Below are 8,525 nucleotides of genomic sequence, written 5' to 3' on the forward strand. Positions count from 1 at the left end.
TCTGGTTCTTTTATTGCCTTTTTCCTCTTCCTTTGTCCTGAAAAATTCTATCATTGCAATCAGGTTAACAAGCCAGACATTGAAATAAAAAACTTTTCCTCCTCAAAATTCAAAGTAGAAGAATATCTGCAAGGCTTCATCCCTTTTTCTTTTCTCACCTGTACAGGTGGGAAGTGGAAGCCCTAGGAAGGAGCTACGCCTTCTTACCTGGAGGATACCCTTAAGGTAAAGGACCTCCTGCCCATGTTTCATTGAAGTTAGCAATTTTATAGCTTAGTCCTGGTTTCTGTGGCTACAGTACTGACATACCTTTCCAGTTTCCAAAATGCTCTACTCATTTGGCTCAGGAATGTCTACTAGAGCTTTTCCTCTTTGCTTTAATATTAAATAGGAGAGTCGTACTTCTTAAATTCACATAGAACAATGAATGACAAAAGTGTCTTGTCATTCATTTTAAAGAAGATTGAGGTGGCTATAGCACACAATTACTAAATTTAATGAAGTAATTACTTTTCAAATAGATTTCTAATTTCCGACAAAAAAGTTCCCATTGTTAGTAATAATTAATAGTTTCTACAAATTAAAACTACCCACGCTATATTGCACACTTCAAGAGGTTGTGTAAATTTATTGTGTTCTTTGCAAGGAAACTGATTCTGTGTTGAATAAAACTCAAGCTACTCATTCCTTTCTGTTGATGTTATCAGCTTACACGAGCAGCTTATACTGTCTTCTACCCTATGCTTCAGTATTCTAGCTGCTGCCACTCTGGAAAAAGACCTCTGGGTCGCTGTGGACAGCACGATGAAAACATCCGTTGACATGCACACTGATGACAAAAGCAAGCAAAATATTAGTCTCAGTAGGGCCAGAAAAAAATTGCTGAAAATATTCAAGGATCACTAATCACTTCAGTGATGTATTGTCAAAGATGTCTTTAATTCTCTGTGTCAACACAGAGCCATCACATTGAGGATTTTTTTTGTTGGAGAGATTTCACATGCTTCAGGACGTGGCCTGCCTTTACCTAAAAGTTTGCATCTAAAATTTGCAGGTTTGGGCAGTAGTAATACCTCCATTTAAATCCACCAATAGAATTAGGACAGTGAACAAGTTTGTGAGCACACAAGTCTCCTGCAGTGGCACAGAAAAAAAAGTTATAGGACTAGGACTTAGGCAGTTGTACAAAGATTTTTTTCCTTTGGAGTTTACACTTAAAGATAAATAACAGAATATAAGAGTTAGCGAGTACATTTTAGGCAACTTCCCTTATTGTGTTGTAAATCATTTTTAGAGTAGGAGAGTACAGGTGCATTCCAAAAGACTGAAAAACAACCAGGCTTATTTAAAAAGTATAATTAAAACTGACAGAAAGATTTTAAAAGTTAACCCCGCAATGCATTTCCCAGTTTTAGTTTACCATCAACACTGCAGACAACTGAAATTACAAATTAAACAGGTGTTTATAAAGCTAAAAGGCACCCATATTTACATTGGCATGGTGAAAAGAAAAGAATATGGCAAGGAAAATGTTTAGTGTGTAAACTCATTCCTACCCCTATTAAGTTTAGACTTCTTGTTGATGCTGTTCCTTAAATTGCCTCTAGTCAAAATTTTTGTGGCTTCCTCCGGCACATCTGATACTGCTGACTAAACTGGGAGGGGCACTTATGTTTTGACTAAGTGTACCTGCAGTAGATTGACAGGATGTCAGCCTCCACCATGGGAGCTGCACTTCCACCTAGGTGGGTTCTTCTCTTCACATCTGTGTGTACCATCAACCATGAATCTTTTTGCCTGTTTATATTCTAGTATAGCGCAGTAAAGCGGTTCAGCAGCAGTGTCAGATAGCTATTTGTCTGATTACGTTGCTGTGGAATAATATGTGTTCTACGCTGAAAGTACTTTTATTGGACATAGAGTCTGAAGACAAGAAGCAAAGTGTTTTTTTCTCTCAGGCAGAATCCTATGCCATCGGCAAGTCGAGTGTGACACAGGATACAGCCGTTACTGCCTCTTCAGGATTCACTAGGCTTTGTTACAGCATCTTGCCTTTCCTTGCAGTTCTACAGCTTTGTGTTACATCTCTGGCTTCTTTTTTTCTGTCTGGACAGAGACCTGACTTTTCCCACTAGCTGACCTTGTCCAGTCTTCAGTTACTTTTGTCTCGGTGTCATTTCATGCTAGCTGAATTACATGTTTGAGCCTTCTTGTCAAACCATAATATCAAACAGGCTTATATAGGCTCCTCAGAAACCATAGTCCTCTTCCCAAGGGAAGACATCTTCCTCGATGATATAGGAATCTACTTAATACCTGGAATGACATGCTAATATGACAAATTCAGCTTTTATTTGAAAATTAACTTTTCTTTTAATCTTCATTGTCAAAATTCAAATTTACACCCAAGGGTACCTTAAAGGCTTAGATATTAAAAATAAGCCCATACAATTACTATTTTATAACATCAAGAAGTTTTAAGATTAGGAACTTAATGGGTAAATGCTTAGGTTTGGCAGTACTGCAAAAAATGTGGACTTTTCTGCACAGCTTGAATAGAAAGAAACCCTTTTGAAGCCAAAGTCTCCTTTCCATTTTTTTTCTGACAAAAAGTGTTATTGGGCCTGTTTCCTTCATTAGCTTCAGAAGCTGGCATATTATATAATAACAAATCAATGAACTAAACACATTCTAATTAATCACTTCAGGGTTACTTGATTGACCACACAGTCAATTCCTTGAATAAATCAATGCAGGGTGAGAAAGTATTTCAAGTTAAGCTTTTTTGGGGACTACGGACTGGAATTTAGAGAAAATGAAAGCCAGTAGAAACCACTGCACTAGAAAGAGCAAATGCATGCCTCTTTGTCAGCAAATTATATGCTTGATATTGCAACCACTTGCTACCTCTTGACATCAACACAACTACTTTAGGAAAAAAGCACTTGATCTGCAATAATTAATATTATTGTCAGTTACTATATTTTCACCACAGTACCTCATTAACTGTAATCTATGTAACTGAAAATAGGAAATCTTTCCTAAATTGACAGAGAACTGAGTTCTGCTGCAGTCTTAATAGCACTGTGTGTGCAACAAGATCGCAAGAGCTCACCCCAAAATCCTGCCAGCCCAGACGCAGCATCAGCTTTGTGGGCTAGTGAGATTGTGGCCCCAGCTCTTCAGCTAGGGTCTACCAATGCACTGATTTGATCGTGCTTTCTTTGTTCACTGTGCTAACCTGAACCATGGATTCACCTCTGACATCAACCCTATGCAGACATCCTGGTGTGGGGCAGAAGCTTAGTCATGTCATGACACTAATTTATAGGGAAGCTTGGGATTGCATTAAAGAAAGGAACGACAGTGCTGAACTCTTGCTCAGCTTCTTTTATCTCCTGCTCTGAGATAGACTACTCTGAAGCAGTACAGAGACTAGCTCTAGTTTGTGAGGAAAAAAAGGTTATTTTTTATCATGGTGCCTTAGAGCTTCCAATCAAGGAGGAAAAGTAACATATAATGGAGGGGTATTTGCCCTTTTTTCAGCTTCATAGCAGCTTCTGAGACAAAGAAAAGTGACTAAAGTGGCAGCATTAAAGCATGCCACTTTAAATAAAGATGTTATTATGCAAGTAAGCTTTCTGAAATCAGCTAGTACTTGAACAACACTGAAATCACCCAGTATGGCTTTGGCTGTTCTCTAGATAACTCCGAAGGTGTGCTGACATGTACAAAGCTGTCTGGCACCACATATCCAACACTGACAAGAGTTTATATTTCAGGTGTGTGGGGAGAGCCGCTGATGGCCAAATCTGGTCCTTTACCTCCACCAAAAGGTGGGCCACAATCAAGGGACTGGAGCGTCCATCATAGAAGGAGAAGCTGAGAGAGCTGGGACTTTCCAGCCTGGAGAAGAGAAAGCTCAGGAGGATCTTACCTGTGCCTGATGGGGCCCGTAAAGAAGACGGAGCCAGGGTCTTCTCCACAGTATGCTGTGAACAGACAATGGGCAAAGGGTACAAATTGAAATACAAGAAATTTCATTTAAACATAAGAAAAAATTATAGTGAGGGTGATCAAGCAGCAGAACAGGTTGTCCAAAGAGTTTGCAGTGTTTCCATCCTTGTATATCAAAATCTGACTAGATATCGTCCTGGCCAACCTATTCTAGGTGACCCTGCTTAAGCAGGGTGGTTGGACGAGATGATATTCAGAGGTGCCTTCCTACCGCAGCTCTTCTGTGATTCTGTGATACTGTGAAATAAATTGCAAAAAGAAGTAAATGGTAATTTAGAAAACTTAAAAAAGAATAGTGGCAGGTTGTCTCTTTAAGGAAGGGTCAGAAGATTTGATTTTTGTCTCCCCTTTTCTGCCTACCTTTTACCATCAACAAGGACAAGATACAAGAGCAAGAAAAAGGAAGTAAGAAAAGGTTGACCCCAAAAAGGCCAACCGTGTCATGGGGTGCATCAAGCACAGCATACCCAGCTGGTTGAGGGAGGTGATTGTCCCACTCTACACTGGACTGGTGTGGCCACACCTTCAGTACTGTATGCAGTTTTGGGTGCGTCAATATAAGAAGGACATCAAGCTATTAGGGTATGTCCAGAGGAGGGCGACCAAGATGGTGAAAGGCCTAGAGGGCAAGACTTGTGAGGAGCGGCTGAGGCCACTTGGTTTGTTCAGCTTGGAGAAGAGAAGGCTGAGGGGTGACCTCCTCGCAGTCTACAAATTCCTCGAGGGGGGGGCAGCAGAGGGGGACGTGCTGATCTCCTCTCTCTGGTGACCAGCGACAGGACATGAGGAGATGGAATGAAGCTGCGTCAGGGGAAGTTCAGGTTGTTCAGGTTGGACATTAGGAAAAGGTTCTTCACGGAGAGGGTGGTCGGTCACTGGAACAGGCTGCCCAGGGAAGTGGTCATAGCACCAAGCCTGTCAGAGTTCAAGGAGCGTCTGGACAACACTGTCAGTCATATGGTTTAGTTTTAGGCAGTCCTGCAAGGAGGACTTTTTTTCTAATTACAGGATTGTTTTTAATCTGAAGCATAACACTTAGCAATTGCTTTTTTTTGTAAATTGGAAGTAAAAGAAAAAGCTTCATTCTAGGTTTGAACTTTTTTCTGATTTCTTCCCTGAAGGTGATCTCTGTCAAAGGGATGGAGAACCCATGGCCCACAGACTAAGTTAAACCCACCAAATAAATCTGGCCTGCCTCTTTTTACGTGGCCACTAAGGCCTTTAGTGATCAGCAAGAAACAGACTGTCCTGGATTATTTGTTCATTCACACAGTGGTGTAGACATTCCCTAACCACGTGGCTAGAAGTATTTTTGTCATATGGTAAAACCTATGGTAATAGGTTTCTCCCATAATGTGATCAGAATCCATCTGGGAATTTCTTGGGCACTGCATCATGTGAACACAGTATGGATTGGATTAGCCTAAACTTTCTGTCCTCTGGTTCAGTGCAAAGCACATTAGATCTTAACTCATGGTGATACATGTCTTTCTCTTATTCAGGTTGTTATTAAACTGATGAAGAGGTAAGGTGCAGACAAACAAGGTCTGAGAGACGTGAGATCCTCTGCATGCCACCACCTGCAATTCATTGTTTTTGCATTCCCATTCCACAGGACACTAGTAGGCTAGAAGAGTCAAATTAATCTGAACAGATGCAAACATGTTAAATTTACTTTGATGACTCTCAATTGTAGCTCTAGACATATAAAAATGCCTGCAGTTTAAATATCTTAACAGGAGATAGTTTTCTCGATTTTAAAAGTCAGTGGAAAGAAATGGTTATTTGTGGAGTATGAGTCATCTCATTTTGAAGTAGATGACTAAGACTGATCAGCTGACTATCACCTCCCCTACTACTGACTATTTGCAAATGGAGACTAGCATAAAGAGTTCACTAGTGGACTGCTCTATGGACAGGTATCCTGACACATTTGGTCAGGTGAATCCCAGTAAAAACCAGCATTGAATGTATAAGCAAATATTTGCCTAGTACATAGTGTCCTAAGGAGAAAGGGGAGATACCACAGGTTACTCTAGAGGACTCCAGCTTGTAAACATCGGGGATGCTGGGAACAAGTGTCTCACTGACTCCTTGAGATCTCCAACTCACTTTCACTTTCTGTGTCATTAACATCATTCATCTAATGTGAACATATTTTGCTAATTCACGAAAATAAAAATAGTGGAGTCTTACAGTTAAGTTTACCCTGCTTGCAGGCTTTCCAAAGCATGGAAACGTAATGACATATATTATTGGTATTACAGACTAAAGCAGCTGTAAATGAGCTTTACTATTGTTCTTCTGTACAAACACATGCCTGCAGAGCTGTACAAAAAAGCGTAATAGGTTTGACAATGATCAATCTCTCAGGTAAGAAGATAAATATTCAGTTATTTTTCTTTCCTAACTTTACTTATCTTCTGTATTTATTTATCCAAGAATGACTCTGGGAGCTTGTTCTAGCCCCTTCGATAAACAAATGGGGTTCTGTTTCCTTTTTTAGAAACTATTTATGCATTTTGGAAAACTAGGAAAACGCATCTTAAAAGTAAACATGCATAAAAGAGCAAAGATGGCTCCAGGGAAATTGCATACCTCAGAAGACTAATGTTTATTTTGCAGATTTCTAAAAGATATGAAAAATAAAGGCTGACCAAACCATTTTGCATTTCTGCCTTCCCCTGCATTAGATTGTGGGTTACAGGCCCCCTCTTTGTGGTTCCTGACCTTCAAAGCACAGGACGAGACTCCTCCTTTCAATTTACTGCAGTCGGAGGAGAGTTCCTGTGCTTCACTGTCTGGGTATTGAGAACTTCGGAAGAACCACAGCCAAGCACATACTCCCAGTAATTTTCAGCTTTCTTGCTATCTTTATCATTTCCCTGAGATGGATTGCATCTGTTGTTTTTAAAAACAGAAGTACTTTGTGAGAATGTTTTGGGGGAAAAAAACAACAGAGGAACAGCACAGAAGGAGCAAGACAAATGGCTAAAAAGAAATCAATAAGTGGTACTCATGAATCAGGAGTTCCTCTTCAAGCACTCTAGTCCCTGTGATTTCTAGTCACTTAGTGTTAATTAACCTGAACTCCATTCACTTCCACTGCTTCTGCCCACTGAGGCCAATCTGGAAGACAAGTATCTAAATGTTCCTACAGGAGAGTGCCCATGGAAAGTGTACATCCAAGGTGGTGGAGGTGGGGGCCAAAGGAGAAAAAAAGTGTACAGTTTTCACACGAAAGCATTCTAATAGATGCTGAATCCATGTGGGGTTTTTTCAGGTCACATTTCGAAGTCAGAGTGAATGCAGAATGATTTAAAACATGATCAGAATTCAAATAAATGCCTATTTACCATGACATTTGAACATCTAAAAAAATTTGAGCTCCTACAGTTATGTCTGAACTACTGGCATGTCTATATAAGCATGTATATGCTTATTATATATATTGATGTGTATATGTATGTGATATATCCACATACTTATAAACAACGGGAGGACCATCAGCAGACAGTGGAACAAACGTGTGACACTGAAGCTGTGGGAAGAGCAGCAATGGCACCGCAGCATTCACAGTCACAGGGTGCAACCACAGGCTGGGCTCTACCACCCCTGTGAAACGGCTGTGGAGAAGCAGAGAACCAAGCTGGCTGGCTGTGGTCTTCGGTAGCTTTCCACTGCTGAAGCCTTTCTATTGGCCGTAGTCTTTCTAGAAAACACACAGTTTTCAAATTCTGCCAAGATACCCGAGATGAAGTCAGATTCTTGGTTATTGTGAATTATATCTATTGAATTTACACTGTTCTCAGTGAGTATTACACTGGTTGAAGCCAAAATCTTCTGCTTCTCTGCCGTACAAATTAAGTAGTTTTACAAAATGCCTAGCAGAAAAGATGTATGTATTTGCATATAGTGGGTAATATCTGCAGTTCTTAGGGAACTGTTTGGATTAGTCTAATTCAGCTGTTTCAAGCATCTTGTTAGTGCTGCACAAAGACGATTTCTGCAGCTGCAAGAGGTTGGATAGACAGATAACCCTATGCCTCAATAAGAGGGGAAAACATTGGCTAAAAAAATCGCTGAATTTGTCCGTCCTCTCCCAAGTTACATGCACATCAGAGAAATGGTATTTCTAAGACAAGCTTAAAATAAGGGCTCTTCAATGATTAATTATTAAAGCGCAGATTGTTAGGCTGGTTTCTAATAACTGTAATTTGAAGCCATCTGTCTGACATCATAGTTCGTCCTATCATTAAATTCTTTCTAAAAATTGTTACATTCTTCAAAAACCAGATAAAGTGATAAGCTGATGGCATGGAAGGAAGGTATTACGAAATCTGTCCTTCAAATATACTCAATCTTTGGGGTGACTAGCTTATACGTACATAGTATTCAAGCTAACCAAATCCTGCAGTCAAATCAACAAACCATGTACACAGCGCTTCATGAATCACTGATGCAGCCATCATTTGAGAAAGGAGGAAGACACCAGTCTTCAAAACAGC

This window comes from Aquila chrysaetos, chromosome 7 (assembly GCF_900496995.4).
Source record: "Aquila chrysaetos chrysaetos chromosome 7, bAquChr1.4, whole genome shotgun sequence".
NCBI lineage: Eukaryota > Metazoa > Chordata > Aves > Accipitriformes > Accipitridae > Aquila > Aquila chrysaetos.